Source organism: Muntiacus reevesi, chromosome 3, assembly GCF_963930625.1.
Source record: "Muntiacus reevesi chromosome 3, mMunRee1.1, whole genome shotgun sequence".
In the NCBI taxonomy this organism is placed as follows: domain Eukaryota; kingdom Metazoa; phylum Chordata; class Mammalia; order Artiodactyla; family Cervidae; genus Muntiacus; species Muntiacus reevesi.
The window spans coordinates 74970596-74991738 of record NC_089251.1 but is presented as its reverse complement, the minus strand read 5'-3'; the positions used below and the strand labels follow the sequence as shown (position 1 = coordinate 74991738).

The 21143-nt window shown below is 36.8% G+C and overlaps 1 protein-coding gene and 1 pseudogene across 2 annotated transcripts in view; one reads left to right on the top strand and one right to left on the bottom strand.

The window, feature by feature from the left end:
* The window catches only part of SRBD1 (S1 RNA binding domain 1), a 229504-nt gene that overhangs the window by 102792 nt on the left and 105569 nt on the right, over window positions 1–21143 (bottom strand). The gene's annotated exons all lie outside the window — the stretch shown is intronic.
* On the top strand, window positions 5907–6285 carry LOC136162784 (peptidyl-prolyl cis-trans isomerase FKBP1A pseudogene; annotated as a pseudogene).

Genomic DNA, 21143 nt, shown 5'->3' with positions numbered 1-21143 from the left:
CTTGGCTAATAGTTTTCACATTCATTTACAAGGTTGCTTGAAGCCTCAGTATGAGTCTCCCCCTCTCCTCTTATTTCCCAGATATGAAAATAGCTTTTCTGTTTTTCTTATTTTAAAATAAATTGCATGTTTCCTATGTTAAAAAGAAAATTTAATTCAAAGGTAACCTACTTAAATGAAAACATAATTAACATTTAGTAAGACATCAAAAATCACCCAGGACATATTTGCTTAAACTAATAATAGCTGATGTTTTCAATTTTTACAAAAGTATACTAGAATTTCTTAAGTTTTATCAATATCTAGCAGTTTCCTTTTCTTCCCTCCTTCTGCCTACCAAAAAAATAGTTACTAAAAATTTCTGATGCTAAATGCATAGCTCATTTCACTAAAGTCTTAAAAATAATTTATCTAAAAGTAGTTCTTCTAAATTTTCAGACTAAGAAACATTTATATGAAAAGACGGTAGGTAAATGACTTGACCTAAATTTCTCAACAAGTAAGAGAAAGTGTCTAAAAAAGTTAATCATTTGCTTTGCTATGAGGTAATCTGTTCTGAAGTATAAAAGAATAGTTGTTTGTATTTTGAAAATAGGAGACAAGGCCAAAACCTAAATCACCATAAATAAAAGGGGCTATAGGATTTAATGTTTAAAGAATACTTAATTTTAAAAAAATCAATTTTAAATTCCTTTACTTAGTGATGAACTGTCATTTCAGGGAGTCTCAAATGAGCAATATCTAGTCACTTTAAAAACTAAGGTAGGAATTCCCTGGGGGGGTCCAATGGTTAGAGGACTGTGCTTCCACTGCAGGGGGCACGGGTTCAATCCCTGGTTGAGGGAACTAAGATGCCTCAAGCCTTGCATGCAGCCAAAAAAAAAAAGAAACTAAAGTAATTTGGTGGTCCTAACGATGTCAGGAAACAAGATCCCACATTGTTAAGGATGTTGAAACTGTAAAACTCTTTCAGATGGTAATTTGAAAATAAAGATCAAGTCACAAAAATAGCCATTCTTTCTGAACTGGCTAATGTATTTTTAGGAACTTATATGAAAGAAATTTTACTTTACACAAAAAAATAAATAGTGCTATTAACCATAGCATGGCTCTGAAAGAAAGAACCTGAAATCAGAATGCCTATCATTAAAGGGCTCTTTAATGAAAAACTATATTGTCATCAGAAATTATTGTTGTGAAGCATTAAGTGGAAAGGCTGGTTATAAAACTATGACATAAGACCAATTTTGATATTTTTAAAATATAGGTATATAAAAAGAAAAAAACATTTATGGTAACATTAATAGTATTTAACTATCAGTTATTCCTTTAAATGAATTTTGGTTTCTTTAAATTTATAACTATATTTATTTGTAAAAAGAAAAAGTTTATAAAATTCAGGTTTCAAATGACCATTGTTTACCTGGCCAGGAGATCTGACATCACATAATATCCAACATTCTTTTTAACCAAGCTTTCTTCTAAAATTATGAAAGTTATTTTGAACTTAAATGTGGGTAAACATCATTGGCTAGTAATAACTTCCAAACATGACTCCTATGAGATCTCAAACAATAATATGACATTGTTTTATAACATGAAAGAGAAGTAACTAAACAGAAAAGTCAAGAATAACTCTCAATTTGTACACACAGGTCAAAAAGGAAATGCATGATGAAAAATTTTACCATACAGAATATATTATGTGTCTTTAAGTTATAACTTAGTCCTTGGCCTGTGAATCTATCCACCAAGTGAATCGCCACAGCAAAATCAATTCACTATCTACCACAAAAAAAATGTGAGGTGACATGGTTATACACCAGGAAATTAGGGTGCGGAAAAAACACACACTAAAAGCAAAATATGGTGAAACAGCAAAAGAGCAGAAATACACAACCTCAGGATTACAATGACAGCGAAGGAATTTACCTGTAGGTATGTAACGCTAGCACCATCTGGTGGAAGATCAGTTAGAAGCAATTCTCCAACGATCACAGTTTTTTTTAGAAAAAACTCTTGAGTTATCTTTCAAAGAATGAACATTTTGCAAAGAGAATGAGTCTAGCAACAGTAGAGTAATTACACAGAGGACCCATAATAAGCCTATGAGAACTTAAAATGTCTACCAAACAGAGGGTGAGTGTACCCTGGGATGGACATCCCATCATATCCACAAAGCAGAATTTCAACCATACAGAAGTCTCTGGGCTACTTTTCCTTCAGTGTCTCCTATCATATCAGACGAACACTGTTAACCCACAAAAGAAACCTAAAAAAGACAAACCCAAATTAGTAACTTCCAAACAGAATTGTAATTTAGAATCTGGGGTTCTTCGAAGTACCAGCTACCTACTCTCTCAGCCTATAAACTCAACAATGGTACTCACGCCACAAGAGAATCTAATTCTGGTTTATGTTTACAATGATACTGAGCTGCTACAGTGTACCGCAGTGTGTCAAAACAATTACATTTAAATCACTTTTACTGCTGTCAGTGGGCCATTCACAGATAAGGATGACAAAAATCACTGGTACCTTCCATGCCGTCATGGGGAAAGCCAATCAATAAACTGAGGGACAAAGGAGACGCAGAGCTTCTCTCCATCTGCAGCTGGTTGGGTCCCTCTACCGAGGCAGGGCAGTTTCTGACAAAGAATGGAACCAGCAGAAATTGTGGGTCTCTACCACTCTCCAGGGCAAGCATTCCTTTCATTTTCTTTCTCCCTTCCTTTCACTGTCTTCTGTTTCCCTTGTTGGGGGGTGGGGGGAGCCTCCTTTCCGCCCCTCCCCCATCTAAGCTTGAGTCCAACATGAAGCTGATAAAAGTACTGTATAATACCACTAAAGGAAGCTCACAAAAAAGACAGTCACAGGCGCAACCAAGCAGGAGGCCTGGTGCCTAAGTGAGTTTACACTGGGTGCATGGAGAAGGGCCCCACTGCACCAGGACAAGAAAAGCAGGCTCAAAGAGTACAACACTAACCGTGGGATAGGCTGTTGTTTGCAGCAATACTGTAAATAGTTCATGTTCGCTACTAAAAGTTTCCAAAACTAAGAGGCCAAGGAAGAAACACTCATCTAATTTTACAATTAAACTGTTCTTTGGTCAACATTTTGAAATGTCCTGATTTTAAAAAACATGATGTCAACCTCTCTACCATCCTTACTGCCCAAACATACCAAAAAGTGTGCTTCTCCTGATTCTTGCGGTTAACTTCAAAACTGTCAGATTTTAAGGCATTTAATTTGTATTTACTCATGTAATAACAGATTATCTGTTTATTCTTGTTCAAATGTAATTCTACATTTAGATATAAATCTAAGAGTATGAATTAGAGTTTTCTTACAAAGGAAGGTTTACTTTTTCTTTTTTATGCCTTCTAAGATCTTGGGGAATTTATCCACTAATAAAAAATATGTGGAATTCAGACTGCTATGGCATAGACTTTTTCAGAATATTGCAAGATATATTATTCCTTTATTATCCATCCAATAACAGAAGTCAGAATGAGAATTATCAACTTAGAGGGTAATAATATTCTAATATTTTGCTAATAATAGTGCTGAATAATACAATTGAATTATTAAAAGTTCTAAGAACAAAAAAAAAAAAAAAAAAAAAAGGAGAGAAGCAAAGAGAAAAAGACAATGAGAAATGAAATAGTTACAGAGAGAGACAGAAACTGAGATACACTTTACCAGCAGCTAACAGCTCAGTTCTTTTCATCTATAGTTGAATAAAGTTTTGGAAAAAACAATGGTTTGTGCTACATTCCCCAATATTCTCCCAAATGCTATTGCTGACAATCTCAGTGAACTCTACTAATAAATCATACACATTTTATCATTTTTAACACCATTACTCATTCCTCCTTTCCTTCCTTGTCTTATGTTTGTCTCTATCTCAAATCCCCCACCCTGCCAACCCTTCCTTTCCTCTGACATGAACTTATACCTCTGCAGAAGTCATCCCACCCCCCACCCCCCACCCCCATTTAATGGTGACCTTATCTACAAACTTTACCTAACACATTCACCAACCAGCAGTCTCCAGTTTGAATCATCAGAGCCTTTTCTGGGGCAACCAAGAAACTTCAGAAATTTCTTTTGGCCACCCAGATAACGCTCAGGGGGAAAAAAAAAAAAAGAAAAAACAAACCAACCCTGAAGGCACACGCCAAACATAAGACGACGGCTCTAGATTAACTGCTTTTTCTAATCGTGCTTTTCAAAAGTACACTGAACAGACAGAGGCAGAGAAGGAGTTATTCAGTTCAGCAGGCTGCTCCATTTACTTCTTTATCTATGGTCAGATCTTTACTTTTTTGGGATAACTGCATATTTCTGGCTCCGCTATATTATACTGTGTAAATATTTAGGAGAAATAATTCCTTTTAAGGATCTAAACTTCCACTGTCGTTATGGCAAATGAACCTGTTTATGCTATGTTCATTAAGTAACAGCAAGTCTAAAAGAACACAGGGATTTACTAATATATGTGGTACACAAACATCACAATCATAAAGCTTCTCATAGGGGCATATCAAGAACATGAAAGGCCAGTTTATTTTTACTCCCACTGCCCTATAATTTTCTTTAACTCTATTACAACATTCCTTAATTCAAACCTTTCCTACAGTTACAGTAACAGGGTAGACTGAAAGTATGTAAGCTGTACCCAAACTACCCACATCGCCATTTAACCTTCCTTGATTCTCACGTGGTTATCAAACTCAACGCTGCATCAGAATCTGCTGAAGGTTGTTAAGGCACACACGTCCAGAGTTCTGGCTTTACTGGTGTGGAGAATTTGCATTTCTGACAAGTTCACTGGTGATACTGATGCTGCTGGGACCATAAAGGTTTTAAACCTTTACTGAGGTATAATTTACATTTCATAAAGTTCACCCATCTTAAGTATATAATTCAATGTTGTATGACCATCACCAAAATCCAATTTCAGAATATTTCCATCCCCAAAAGATCCTTTGGAGCCGATTTGCAGTACTCATTCCCATCTCCAACCTCAGGTATTCACTAATTTACTTTCTGTCTCTAGATATTCACCTGCCTGGACATGTCATATAAATGGAATCATAAAGTATGTGGCCTTTCTGTCTGGCTTCTTTCACTTAGCATAATGCTTTTGAGATTCATTCATGCTGCAGTATCACTACTTCTTTTTTATTGCTAAATAATATTCCACTGTTCTAGAAATACTGCATTTTGTTTATCTATTCATCAGTTAAAAGAATTTGGGGTTGGTCCAAGTTTCTGATATTGTGAATAACACTGCTATAAACATTTATTTACAAGTCTCTGTGTGGACATACATTTCATTTCTCTAGGATAGATTCCCAGGAGGGGAAATACTGGGTTGTAAATCTATGTTTAATTTTTAAGAAACTGCCTAGGTACAATGAATAAGGACTCCAGTTTGTTCATTTCCTAGATAATACTTGCTGTTGTCTGTCTTTTTGACTACAACTATTCTAGTGGTCGTGAAGTGCTATCTACTTGTAGCTTGTTTTTACATTTATTAATTATTGATGATGCTGAACATTTATTCAATGTCTTTTCTGGCCTTTCCTAATCTTCTCTAGTGGAATATCTATTCAAATCTTTAATTTTTAATCAGCTTGTCTCATCGAATTATGTGTTCTTTGCCTATTCCAAGTACAAGTCCTTCATCAGATACATAATTTGCAAATATTTTCTCCCAATTTTTGCCTTGTCTTTTCATTTCTCTAACGGTTTTGTGAAACGCAAAAGTTTTAAATTCTAATAAAGTCTAGGACTATCCTTTAAGAAACGGTGTTTTAAAGCCTGAGGGAGGCGTGCAGGGCACGCGCTCAGCCGTTGCGTGGAGGGACGAGGCAGGGCCGCAAAACCGCCGCCTGGTCGGCCCCGGGTCTACCCCGCCCAGCGGCCAGCGCCTCCTCCGCCATGGGAGTGCAGGTAGAGACCATCTCCCCTGGAGACGGGCGCACCTTCCCGCAGCGCGGCCAGACCTGCGTGGTGCACTACACGGGGACGCTGGAAGATGGAAAGAAATTTGACTCCTCTCGGGACAGAAACAAACCCTTTAAGTTCGTGCTGGGCAAGAAGCAGGTGATCCGAGGCTGGGACGAAGGGATTGCCCAAATGAGCGTGGGTCAGAGAGCCAAGCTGACTGTCTCCCCAGACTACGGGTATGGTGCGCGAGGGCACCCAGGCATCATCCCACCAAATGCTACTCTCATCTTTGACGTGGAGCTTCTAAGAGTGGAACGACAGGACTAGCCTCCTTCCTGAAGTCCCTATTCTCTGATGTGCCATGGATAGACAGGGTACCTCCAGCTACCTATAAGACTGCATGGAGCTTTTCCTGATGTTCCACTACACTCTTCCTATAATCTTCCCTAGTTGAATGTGTTCTGTCACTAGCTTCACTCTTCCCCCTTCCTCCTCATATGTGTGCTGACCTGAACTAGATGCCATAAACCTCAAGTTACTCATTTTAGTTTGTTTTTGTTTTGGGGTGAAGACTGAGTTTTAGTTCTTTGGCTCCAGGTTTTCAGTTAAGTATTAGGTATTAACACAAGTAATGGATTAAGTTCAGAACAGGAACTGGTGTATGGAGGGGGCGGGACAAGGATATTATATAATTTTATCTTGTTTTGGATGAAAGTTTTCTCTGTTATAAATTAAACATTCTTACTGCTGCAATGCACAGCCATAGCAGACTTGAGACACTTTTCAGGGCCAAACTATTCTCCAAGTTGAGAGATGTCCTTGGGCTGAATTAAAAGCCCTACCCAAAACTAAAGTGGGAAGGGGGAGAGCCTTTGCCTTCACTGCCCTACCCCCCGATTCTCCCCTTAAATCCTCTGACTTTTGAAAGAAAACTGTTTTCACTGAGATGTTGGACACTACAGGTGTCTGTTCCCAGACTGACAGGGACCTCTGACGCCTTCTTCAGGGACTGCCTTTCTTCCATCTTGTGCTTTTTGTAATGGATATCCAGGACTTTTGTAATCTCCTAGTTATCCAAGCTCCACTTCCTAAATTTTAAGAACTTTAATCAAAAGTTAAATTTAAGGTGCTGTTTGTAGACACTTAACACCCATGAAAGCCCAGGCCATCATGACATGGCCATGACAAATCCGTGAATTCTACCTTAAGAAAATGATGCTGGTCATCACAGCATCTCTTGTATTTTGATGGCCAGCTCCCCCTGCTGATCTCAGAGATTCCTGGCTTCTCCCTCTCACTCTTTTGCTGTCCTATGTAGTGATTTGGTGAAAGAAATTGCTGCCTACTCCCCTAACCTATCCCTGCTTTATTACTGCAATGAAAGTGCTTGATGCTGGCTTTTCTTTAAAACAAACAAACAAACAAAAAAGCCTCAAAAATTCAAAAGAAATAGTGAGCCCTTGAAAAATGTGAAAGCTTAACGGCTTTCATTCACATAAGCAATATGCAAATATAAATCATAGTATCTGCTTTTCTGTTTTGTTTTAGCAAAGCCTATCACAACTATCATCCTAAACATATTTAATCGTTTTAGAATAAAGGGAATAAAGAACTTGCAACTAGCTGACTTTAATACATTATAGAATGAATAAATTCAGCTGCAGGTGGGCCTAGCTGAGAACAGTGGATGGCATGCTGGCACTAAAGAACATGGACCTCTGTGTCAGTGTTTTCAGAGTCATTCATTGGTCAGTATTTGCATTTTGATACCATTCTTAAGAATATAAGTATAACTCAAACGGGGGCTCTGTACCAACCTAGAGGGGTGGGCTGGGGAGGGAGATGAGAGGGAGGTTCAAGTGGGAGGAGACACATGTATACCTATGGCTGATTCATGCTGAGGTTTGACAGAAAACAAAATTCTGTAAAGCAATCATCCTTCAATTAAAAAATAAACTAAAGAATATAAGAAATATGTCCACCTTACAAACTAGTAGAAATAAAGATAAATGGTGTACCATGGAAAATAGTATAGAAAAAGAGTGTATTACTTGAAAGAATATATTTATTTTGACATTTCTATTTTTATTAGTTTTTCATATCAGGGCATTTAAAATAATTCATATACAAGTACAGCCCTTTCTTTGTTGAATATTTACTGTACCTTGAATGAAGAAGAGTCAAAGATTGCAGCTAAAATTCAAATCTTATCTAGGATCATAACTTGCAAATGCATAAAACATACTTCAGGAATATACAGGATACATTTGATTCAGGTAGAACCAATATTAAGATGATTCATTTCAAGGGTAAAACCCAAATTACTACATGCTTACTTTATATTTTTTCCTTTTTTCTTGATAACTTTAAACTATTTGGTATTGGGGTATAGCCAATTAACAAAGTTGTCGCAGTTTTCTAGGTGAACAGCAAAGGGACTCAGCCATACATACACATGTATCCATTCTCCCCCAAACCCTTCTCCAACTGATTATGCATGTGCAAAAAGCAAATAAACTTATATGAATAGTATTTCTATAACCATGACCTAAGATACAGATTCTGTGATTTTATGGAAAAACTACAGTAATAAGAAGGAAGCAGTTAAAAAATTAAAACCCATTTAAATTTGCAAAAGAATCCTTCTTTATATAATTCAAGCCAGTCTAGGACCCAAAGCAAGAAGCTTTGTATACTGAAGAACTCCTAGGCTTCTACTATAAAATGTTTTCAAATATTTATATTCTAATTCATGGACCTTGTTCATAACATAAAAGCCATTAGTCCTCATTGCCTTTCAGTTGCTGGAGATGGATTTTATTATTTTATTAGTCTTCATAAATTACAATACAAGAACAAGTCTGATGGCCAATACTCAGTCTCCTTTTTCACTGAGCCACCCAGAGCCACTTAAGAAGCTGTCCAAAGAGATGTCAGAATACAGTTTTATAAGAGATCCACAGTCTCTCAAAATGGTCTGGCTCCTAATAAAAACTTATAAGGCATCTTATCCAATCACTTTACATTTTCTGTAATTCAAAATAACTAGAGTCATTGGAACATCTTTCCCAAATTACACAAAATTAAGATATTACCATCTTTGCGACATTACTGAACTTGAGATCTGAGATAAAGATCAAGACATAAGAAACAAAGAATCAATTAAAAATAAATAAATTTTTAAAAAGAAATAAAGAGCTTACTTAATAGCCAACAACCAATTATAACTTATCCATAAAATTGAAAGGTAAGAAAAAGCAAAATAATAAATTTTTTAAGCCTTCATTTTATAACAGTGTTCAAGTCCCTTCTTCAACCATTTAGATTCCAGTTACTAGCAGGAACAAACTCAGCAGGTTACCCTACTTTTCCTCCTGTCCTTATTTACCAATCAGTCTTCTGATCTTAGAACATCAAGGCTCAATGAAAAAAAAAAAAAAAAAAACCAACAGGAAGCAGCAGCAGCAGCAAGGACCTCAAACAGGAGGTCTGTCTTTGACAGTTATCTGTGTGTGCATCTGTATGACAATATGATCGTTAAGAGAAGCTCATCCTCCAAAATCTACAATTTTCTAGTGAGGTTCTTAAGAACAGTAAGGTGCAAGGAGAACTGCATCCTCTGCCCCCAACTCTCACCATTTATCCTGTGAAATCCAAAGGATAATCACTAAAACCTTTCCTTATACAAACAGCAAATTAATATCACGCCAAATAGGTACAAAGGAGAATAAGAACACATAAACACCTCTGACGCTTTTTTTTACAAATCTGGGTGCCTCTCTCCAAACTAACAGAACTGTACTACTATAGCAATTCATCCATCTATGAACAAATGCCCTCAGCCTGTTTCTGAGAAAGGGATGAATGATCAGTTATATCTGTCTTCATCTTGTCTGAAAATCTTGACATTTTTCAGCAAGTAAAGGTTCCAAATGGCAGGTGTCAGAATGTCTTAGCCTCACACGTGGTGCTGGAAGGCAGGAAAAGCAGTAGCAGCATGTGGTCATGTCAGAGCAACACAGAAGCTGCCTAGGGAGCACATTCTGAAAAGAGCAAACCTCAGACTCGGTTAAATCAATCTAGTGCCAGATGCCACTCTCAGAACAAAGCTGCGGTGCCAAGGATTAGCGGCCCAGAGAAACATTCAACTCAAGGCTCTCACAAAAGGGAAAACAGCTGAGTGCAATGGCACCTGTCTATATCCTGTCTGATAATTTGGCCAAACTAGCTCCTTCAATGCAGAGGCAAAAAATGGTCAAAGAATTCTTTGCTTAGTCTACAAGTGAGTATTATTTCCTCAAAGCCATTTTCAGTTCATCTGAAATCAACAATATGAGTCTCTTGCATTTCTGTAGTATTTACAGCTTTTTGTAAGTGTTTTAAGATCTCTCATAAGAAGTCAGAATCGGTAAGTACCCTCTTCATTTAACCTGTGGGGTTAGAAAGAACCAGAGGTAAATAAAATTAAATCAAGATCACCTGAAACTAAAACTCAAAAAGGAAAAACTGGTCTCTGGACTGTAAGGCCAGGCCTCTACCTACTCAAATACCGCCCTCTGCCCTCTTCTCACCGCCCAATCATCTTTTCACAGGTTTTTTCAATAATTAGAAAGCTTTGGGGCCTTTTGAAAGATTTTTGTGAAAGTTAATCAGTAAGCATTTTTGTTCCCAGAGGTTCACATATTGGCATGATGGTCTACTTTATTTCTCCTCATATCTCAGTCTAAGAAAAAGAAATGATTTCCAGGAAAACTCAAAGCAGGAGATACTGTACATGCATAAGAATAGGTTATCTGTTTAGGAAGGAGCATTCACTGTCAAGTCATCTGGTTAGATACAACAGAAACTGAACAAATTAGGATCCATTCAGATGAGTAGATCCATTCAAGGAGCCTGGTGAGCTGCAGTCCATGGGGTGGCAAGGAGTCGGACATGACTGGGCAACTGAACAGCAGATGCGTAGTACACAGTTAATGGTGTAACCATCCATGGAAAGGAACATTCAGTATCATTTAGGTTTTTATATTCTATTGAAAAATACAAAGGGATCCCTGGGCCAACGAGTGATACCTCAAAACACCTGATTTCTTCCCATGCCTCAAAAGACAAAACACAAATAAGAACCAGGACTTCCTTGGATTCAAGTTAATAGCATTTTAAAATAAAATAGTGTCCAAGTGAGAACCTTTGGAAGCATCCAGAACAAGCATGGTCTTCCAATTCTTGCACAAATTGGTTTCTTCCTCAACATTTCACTCCCTGTGGCTACGTCACTGAAATGTATTTATTTGTCATACCCTTTTAGTGCATATTTTCAAACTAAAATAATTCATCAGAGTCTACATTATCTTGTCTTGCCTTTTAAGCAACTATAGATACTATACTTCAACTCTGTGCAGCTAGCTCAAGTAATTTCTTTGTCATTTTCAGACCTGAGGCCAATTAACATATATAGCACAGAAAGGATAAAAGTAAATATGAATTAACACAGACCTACAATCACGTAAGGACAAACAGTACTCTCAGATACATATTCTACAGTCTGAAAATCAAATGTGTTAAATAAAATTAATTATTAAATAAGTGGAAATTTCCTAAATTAATTTCTTATTCACCACTTAGCCTGCAAATTTCTATTTCTATAAAACGGGTTATTTTGATATGACCATTTTCCATGTCTGCTGTCTTTTTCCTACACACTTTGCTAACTTAATTGATTCCAGACTTTCCAGCATCTCATGTTTTTATGCTTTACTCATTGAAATAGAGGGATTTGTTTTTTTCATTAACATGGATAAAAACCAATTTGGGTTCATGTTTGGAATAACAATGAGTGTTGGTAAAAACAAAGTGTGATGCTGTTGTCAAGGAATGTTTATTGTTCAAAATCATGCAAATGATAAACAGACACATGAAACGGACAAGCTTGGTGCTGGCATCGAGTTTAGTATATATTTCAACTGAAATAAAAGCAGAACTAGGACAAACCAGAAACAGATATCTCATAATTTTCAACGTCATTGTAAAGAGTCATGCTAAGTCATCGGTTTTTTTCACTCCACCAAAAAGCAAGAGTACAAGCGAGAGTACTTAAATGCTAGTTGGTTAATGACACTCACTGCAACCTCTTTAATTAAGCCTTTGCTTGTTAAAGTCACTGAACAGTCTCTTAAAATCTTCTGATCTCTTTTGGTATCCCTGGAAATTTTAAATCTTAATTGTTTAGGGCCTTCTTTTGGGCAAATGTATTTTATCTCAACAATGCTCAAAGCTAAAATGAAATCAGAGCTGGGGGTGGGGGGGAGGATCCCAAAACTAACAAAATGAAAAAACATAACCTCCGGGTCTAATCTTACCTAAAAGTAATGACATCTCCCCTATCCCTTCATAAAGTTTCCTGCTCCAAGTTCTTAAAACCTGGCCAGTAGATATTTATACAATTTTTAAAAAACAGTATACTAAAGAAAGCTGGAAGGCTGTTCAGATACTTAGTCCTGCTGTAGCTTAAAGGTATAAATTCTTGAAAATTAAAAACAAATATAAAGATAACACAAATAAAAAGAAAGCTAAAGCTGTGTTCTTGAGATTTCCAAAGGTAAGAAAGGAAAAAAAAGTTACAGCGGTCACTTAATATGTTCTTAACATCATGTGTAAAGAAAACCTCTGATATAATCTGATCCTGAAGAATTTAAACTACAGACTTCCTGATTCCCCAGTGCTGGCAATCACATCCAACAGTAACTATGCACAATGGCTGAAAGAACTTTTAAAATTATTTCATTTTTTTCCTAAGTTTAACTATGAAGTCTCCATTTGCAAAGTAAATTTTAAATGACTTGATGTTCTGAAAATAAATTTTATATCAAAGGGTTCCACTGAATTTTTCCTGTTAATTTCCAGTTTACTAACTCAAGCTTTGGACAATTATTAGTAAAGTTACAATCTCAATAGTAATATTAATGTTTCATATCACACACCTGGCATCATATTTCAACATCATTTTCATCTGAAAGTTAAAAAACAGGAAGATGTTAGAATACAAACCCAAGTATACATGTGTTAGAGTAACTTTGAGTTTTTATTCCTAGAAGAAAACTGAATAGTGTTTGTTCTTTATGAGAAATTACAAACAGTAAATTGCTAGATATCATAAGTAATTTTACTAAAATAGATATAAAAATTATTTAAATCATAAATCTTCAGGAAAGAAATTATTTACAGTCATAGGCATTCTTACACAATGATATGAAAGATGCTTTTCTTCTTCTTCCCTTACTTAAATGAGAGGGAAAACAGAAAGAAAAGAGAAAAGGAGGGAAGGAAGGAAAGGGAAACAGGCAAATGTTTTCAAAGAAGTGAGTGAGCAAGCACACACGTACACATTTATGACTGGCAAATCCATTAAAACATTTTTTTCCTCTTAAATATTTTTCACTTAATTAAGTAGGATACAAAGTAATAATGACTTGTAAAGAAGTAACAGAACATAACCAATTGACTGTAAGTAGGCTACTTCTCCAAATCATCTACCCAACCCAATACCAAGGAGATACATTGATCAGTGAAATGAATGCATTTTCCTCACCTGGAATAAATAAATCACTACCATCATGAGCAAGTTCCAGAGTACCATTTCCAACCTTATCTACTGGTTAAAAAACAAAACCGCACATATTGGAAACACACACACACAGAAGGAACAAAAAAATAAAAAAAGCACTCTTTACAGTTCTATCACCTATTTCCCAGGTTTAGAAAGCAGGCTTCTCTCAGCAGGTATTTTTCAAACACCCACTTCAGTTTCAATTTGGTCCTTAAAATATTCTCCAAAATATCTGGAGAAACATAGATTTCTAAGATAATTTTTCAGAAATAAACTACCATGCATGCTATGTATTGTGTATGAACTCTCTATTTGCTTCAAGCTTTAACTTCTCAGATTAAAACCGTATATTTTCCATCATACAGAGAGAGAGATACAAACTAAGTAACATATCTGAAATTAGTCTCTTCCACTGTTTTTAAAGGCCAAGGGAAAATTTTTCAAGAAACAACACTTCTGAGTTGGAAAAATGTAGACTGTGACATAACTAGAGGCCAAAAAATTTACATATTTTATACCTAAATTTATTGTCCCTATTGAATGTTGTTTTGTCACACAGATCAGTATTTATTGCATTATCCCCACATCCTAATATCTATAGAAAAAAATCTTTCAACCGTGTAGGAGTATTTTTAGGTGAAGTTCCTATGAAAACACCTGCCAAAGATCTTCAACTATCATATGAAGTGGATCACAGGGTTTACAAAGTGCTGCAGACATTCAAAGGCATTCCCTGCCCTGAGTATCACAATCATAGTGAGAAAAGACTTCAGGCACATGCCTAAGTCGTTTCCCTGAATTGTTTCTTGTCAAATTAAAACGTCAAAAATTAGGCTATCAAATGCTGTCCCTGAGGACTCTAACTCAACCCAAAGAGCAGCTACCAATTAGTAAAGTTGGGTCTTTTAAGGGTGAAAATTCTTCTCTTTTCTATTGGTATCTGAAATTAGCAGGGCCCCCAACAGAAAGTTTCATCTCAGCAGTTAGTTTAAGTGCTACTGATAGCTATAATCACACGCAGGCTGCAATTTCTTTTGAAAGGCTTTTCCAATGAACAAATACAAAGAAAAAAGAGAAACACAAGTGTTTTCATAGTGAATGACTGCCTAGGATGATAGAGATATAAAAAGCCAAGGTTAGAGATCCAGATATATATGAGCATTGTGAACTAACAAACCAAAGTCAAATGAAATCCTTGCTCACTCTTTTGACAAGGTCAGTGCACTCATCCCTTAGCACAATATACAATTGAATTCAGGTTGGAGAAGGTGCTTCAGGAAAATAAAACCCACCACAAATCATTTAATGTTTCCCTATTAAAATCCTCTATGAAAAACATTTCCTGTTCACTTTTTTTCCCGAAAGCTGCACATCTCTCAGAGACTGCCTTGGTGAAGTGTTCATTTGTTAGCGACATAAATGTGCAGATGTAATAGATGTTCTTTAGTAGCCAAATCATACTGTAATTTTTTCACCCAATATCCAGATGAATGTATATAGTGCAAGATGTATAATTTATCCACAGAAGTGAAAATCATATTCATGCGCTAGAAAGAGCTACTGGTTGCCCACAAATTTCCCCCAAAACGTTCTAAAACTTGATTTCAAAGGACAAAAAATACAAGCAACAAGCCAAACATGCTCACAGAACATGACTATTTACACGAGGCATGCATTTAAGTTGCCTAGGCTTATAGTTTGGCAAAAATCATTATATTACCTGTGGCTACTGAAGTAATTAAAAAGGTCAACTTTAACTGTGGCAAGAGACAACATTAAAAGCAAAATTTCAACACTATACATATACATTCCCATGTATACAATCCTTCTTCACTTCTCACAAAAAGCCTCTTTGATTTCAATTATCAAACGTTTCCCAATGTTGTGGGTTTTAAAGCCTTCATTCCCAGACACCACGTTTCTTCGCTTTGTGGCTCAAGCGATGACAAACAGATCATTTCCTATTCCCTCCACTTACCTCATCATCAACAAGGCTGTTAGAATCCAGTTATGTTAAGAATTATTTTCAACAGCCACCTTCAATTACAAATGTTTGACATGATCACAGACTTCCAATGCTAATCCCCTTTCAAGTTGAAATACCCACAGAAGGGCCCTTTGAGACACACAGCATGGCTATTTGCTCTGCTTTGCCTTATCCTGCAAAGCTGCTGAAGTACATTTGAATCCTTTCTCTCCTCCCCCATCACTATCATCCATTTCTTATGCAAAGTTACATACAGACCCACATGCTTTTGTCTGACAAAGCAGTTTTCATGGATAAAACATTGTTTTTCTAAGTATACCTCTAAACCCAAGGGTTATTTTTAAAGAAAAGAAACGTTTCATGTAATTGACTCTCATTTCTCCAAGTTCCCTACCTATAGACTATGCTACCTTAGTTTACATACATTTATATGATCTGAGTATCTTTAATTTCCAGAACTTTATTGCTAACCACTGGGTTTAGAAACTTTCAGTCTTGTATATTCAGGAAGAAAGTCCACCACTTAACCCAATGTAAAGAAAACCTGAATCTATAAGGAATAAAACGATCAAGAAACTAAGTAATACTTATCTTGGTTGAGGAGAGATTTTTAAATTTCAAAGAATAATTCAATTTTCCAGCATACCAAATTCAGGCATTTATACCAAAGGCACAAATCTAAGTCTCTACTATTTCCAAGTGACAACCAACTGGGGTTTTGAACAGAAATCAATGTGTAGGTGGACTTACTAAAATCTGTTCTTAAATTTTCATAACTCAAATTCCGTTTTAAATGCAACAAGAGAGTTCAGAAGCTAAAGAAACTATGAAGTGAACTCTTCACAGTGCAAAGAATTCACTGGTAAAGCAAATGATCATACATTCAATTAGGAACTTTTAACTTTTGATTTTGTGTTTAGAGTTTGCCTAAGTGAGTAATACTTTTCTTTAAGCCTGTATCCTATCTGTGTTGATCATGGAAATATGGACCTCTATGTTCTACTATTATAGCAAAGACAGCTCTATGCCCTTAACGTACATCTAGTTTATGCTCCCAAGGGAACCGGGAAGAGGTGAACACATCCAACTAAAGACCAAGTGAAAAAAAAGTCCAAAGACCAAGCAAGAATACAGTAACCGTTCACAAATTATCCTTGGGGTACACTCCCCAGTTAACAAGATGCAAAATTAGAAAGTAAAGGGAATCAGGATCTGTTACTCCAAGATATGCCACTGTGACAAAGTAATTATTTTAAGCTGAAGGAGTGTGAGAAATGGAAAGCCTCTCTGACCTTTCCTTTCCACCCTGAAGCAGGTCCTAAGACTCCCATGTGAGAGGTGTTGTCCTTATACTTGGAGGAAAGGAGCAGCCTTATTTCCAAAGATGGAAGGATGTTGAGAGGAATTTAAAATTACAGACTCTGCTGTTTCCCCCAGCTTACTAATCTTAGCTAAAATCCTTCATGCCTCCTATTATATCTCCCCACAACTTTCTACTCTTCATCAAACCCAGTATAAAAATGCTCAGGCTTAACTGTTTCTTTGGATTTTTTTCCTCATGAAGGTTCCTGTGTCATGTAAGACATAATTAAATAAACTTGTATGCTTTCTCTATTAATTTGTCAGTTTAATTTTCAAGCCCAGCTAGGGGCCTTAAAACAGTCAAGTAACCATCCACCCTCCCCCCATTTGTTTTTAATTTTAAATTCTTACTAAGAGTCTTATTAACTCCTGTAACTTAATTCTTCACAAATTCCCAGTTGATGAAATCACATTCTGTGACTCAGTGACCTACTGATAAAGCACATAAGCCGGGACAACCGATTGTGGAAAGGAAGCAGTGGGATAACCAGAGGTGCTAAATAATACACACATAACTTCACAAGTACATGAGTATGAAACTCAACAAAAATAAATATGACAAATAAAAGTTATCTGGCAACTCGTCCATGAAAGAAAAGGAAAAAAGACTACTTTATTTCCTAAAGTACAAAAATATTCTTTGAAAACACATCCCAACACAGATAATTTAACTATGGCTTATGGTTTAGCTAACTTTCAAGGTAAAATACGCAGAAAAACAATTTTCTTAGATGCCTGTACAGTCCATGACTGAAATGAAAACACAAACATGCCACACTTCTGGACTCTCTTCAGCAAGAAAAATGGAATGGGGGAGAGAGGGTGTTGGGGCTGAGACCTGCTAGCTCCCTAACTACGGAAATCAAAGAAGAGTCCGACTTTAGGTTTCCAGAGGAAATATCTATCTTCTTCATAGTCTCTCTGGAACAAATGCTTTTCAAAAGAGGTCAAATTCTCATTGAAACTACTTTAAAAAGTACTAACAACTTTCTTATACCTTCAAAATTATTAGCACAATTTCAAAGCATTTCAACCAAAATTCCAAGTCTGTCTTATACTCCTAATCAAGTACTCAGTCTTGATTTTAAACACAGTCAAAAGGAAAGGAAGAGAATGAATAAGCTCATTTGAAAGTGTCAGAACTTAATGTGTTCAGTTTGTAAAAAAGATTTGAGGTAACACTACTAAACACTGGCTGATTTATAAAAGCTTGCTTAAAACTCAACATTCAAAAAATGAAGATCATGGCATCCAATCCCATCACTTCATGGCAAATGGGGGGGAAACAATGGAAACAGTGACAGACTTTATTTTCTTGGGTTCCAAAATCACTGCTGATGATGACTGCAGCCATGAAATTAAGACACTTGCTCCCTGGAAGAAAAATTAAGACAAACCTAGACATCATATTAAAAAGCAGAGACATTATTTTGCCTACAAAGGTCCGTATAGTCAAAGCTCTGTTTTTTCTAGTAGTCATGTGGGGATGCAAGAGTTGGACCATAAAGAAGACTGAGTGACAAAGAACTGATGCTTTTGTACTGTGGTGTTGGAGAACGCTCTTGAGAGTCCCTTGGACTGCAAGATCAAACCAGTCAATCCTAAAGGAAATCAACCCTGAATATTCACTGCAAGGAGTGATGCTGAAGTTGAAGCTCCAATACTTTGGCCACCTGATGTGAAGAACCAATTCACTGGAAAAGACCCTACTGCTGAGAAAGATTGAGAGCAGGAGGAAAAGGGGACAACAGAGGACCAGAAGGTTGGATGGCATCACCAAGTCAATGGACAGAAGTGTGAGCAAACTCTGGGAGGTGAAGGACAGGGAAGCCTGGTGTGCTACAGTCCATGGAGTGGCAAAGAGTCGGACATGACTGAGTGACTGTACAACAACTAAATATGACTGTACAACAACTAAAGATACAGACCGTGCCAAGAGTCAAAATAAGAATCTTTTACACTTGAGAAGGGAGCAAAGTAGACACTGTAATATAAAAATAATACTATAAGACAGTACACTATTTTTTTCAAAAATAAGTATTAATACTAGGGGTAACTAGTAGTTGGAGCTGTTTTCACAGGTGGGAGCCATGTGCTTAATAACACCCCTGGAAAGAAAAATCCACAGTCTATAAAAGAACCATAAAATATGTACATGCAATAAAATGCCATTCAGCAGTCCTTAAATGATAAGGAAACCTTAAAAGCTACGTTTACCTAAAACACATCAAAAAGTAGGGGGAAAGATAGGTATTCATTAATATTGGATTGTATTAACATACGTAACACAGAGGTATCTGAGATCATGTTCACCAAAATAATAATCATGACCTTTGGATGGTGGAGTACAGATTGTTTTCTACACTCTTTAGACTGCTTTTTCTGCTCTTTAGACTACTGCTTACAGGAGTACATATTTACACACAAACAAAAAAGTGTTCTTAATTTGTCAGTATTTAGTGTACAGGTATAGAAGACACCTTATAATTTCACAATAGATGGTTAAAAAAAAAAACTAAAACATTTAAGAAAGAAATCATACCAATTCTCTACACTCTCTCTTAGAGAACAGAAGAGGGAACACTCCCTAACTCATTCTATGAGTCAGCATTACCCTACTACCAAAACCAAACAAAAACACTACAAGACAGGAAAATAACAGTATCAGGATCTCTCAAGTACATAGATATAATGATCTTGAACAAAATATTAGCAAATAAAATCTAACAATGTATTTATATCATGAATAGGATATATCCCAGGAATGCAAGGTTGTTTAAACATTCAAAAAACAATTAATATAGTCCACCCATTAGCATGCTATAAAAGTAATATCATCACAGCAATAGATGCAGAAAAAGCATTCCACAAAAATCCAATACCCATTAATGATAAAAAGCCTCAGTTAACTAGGAATAGAAGGGAACATCCTAAATTTGATAAACATTATCTACCAAAAAAAAAAAAAAAAAGCATAGTTAATATTATACTTCCTGGCAAGAAACTACAGGTTACCCACTAAGATCAGGAATAAGACAGGGATGTCCCTCTCACCATGTTTTTTTCAACATCACACTGGAAGTTATATCTTACACAATGTGACAAGAAAAGAAAATGTACACAGGGTGGGAAAGAAGAAATAAAATTATCTTTGTTCACAGATGATATAAGTGGGAAGGAAGAAATAAAACTGTCTTTGTTCACAGATAACATGATTATCTATGTAGAAAATCTGAAAAAAATGAGCAAAAAAAAAAAAAAAATCCCAGAACAAATAAGCAATTATAACAAGGTAGCAAGACACAAAGTTAATGCATAAAAGTCAATCACTTTCTATAAACTAGCAAAGAACATGTTAAATTAAAAACACAATACCATGGCAGGGAAGCAAGATCAGTGGCGGAATAAGGAGGACACTGAGCTTACCCTTCCTTATGAACACATCAAAATTACAGCTACATAGAAAGCAATTGTCACTTAACATGACTTGGAGACTAGCAGAACAGTACTTCTACAATTAAGACTATAAAAAATGAACCACAGAGTCTGGTAAGAGGGAAGGAGAAGTGATCGAGTTGGGACGCACACCCCTAGCAGGTGACCCAGGAGAGTGGGGAATATCACAGGTTCAAGGAGCCTCCCTGAGGAGCGAGATGTTCAAGCCACGTTGTAAGCACCCCAGCCCTGGGGTCCTACACCAGGAAAACAAAGCCCCTTGGTCTGGTTTGAAAACCAGCAGGGCTTTCCGAAGAGCTCTTTAAGAAACAAAGACTCAGCTCTGAAAGAGCGCTCACATTTCTCCCCGTCCCAGCACAGAGGCAGCAGCCTGAAAACGGCCTGGTGTTCTGGTCAGCTTGTTGGGGTGGCCTGAGTCCACACTGGGCTCCTGCTCCAGGTCCTCCTGCTCCGACGCTCTTCCCCTGTAAGGCAGAGGCTGACACTGCCAACAGTAAGTAGTACACATATTTGGAGGGAACAGAGCTGACTCGAGCCACGGCCACGCTGTGACCAGGGCAGAAGCAGTTGTTGCTGGTGCACCTGGCCATGTCTGAGCACACACTTGGCAACAGCAGAACCAGCTCAACAGTGCAGCTCCAACCCCCTCCTTCCAACCCAACCTCTAATCAAAGGCATGCACACAGGGGAAAAAGCTGAAACAGCTCAGCAGTAAAGTCCCAAGGCCTCAGGCCCTGGACACCCCCAACTGAGGCAGCATCATACTCCACCTGGGAG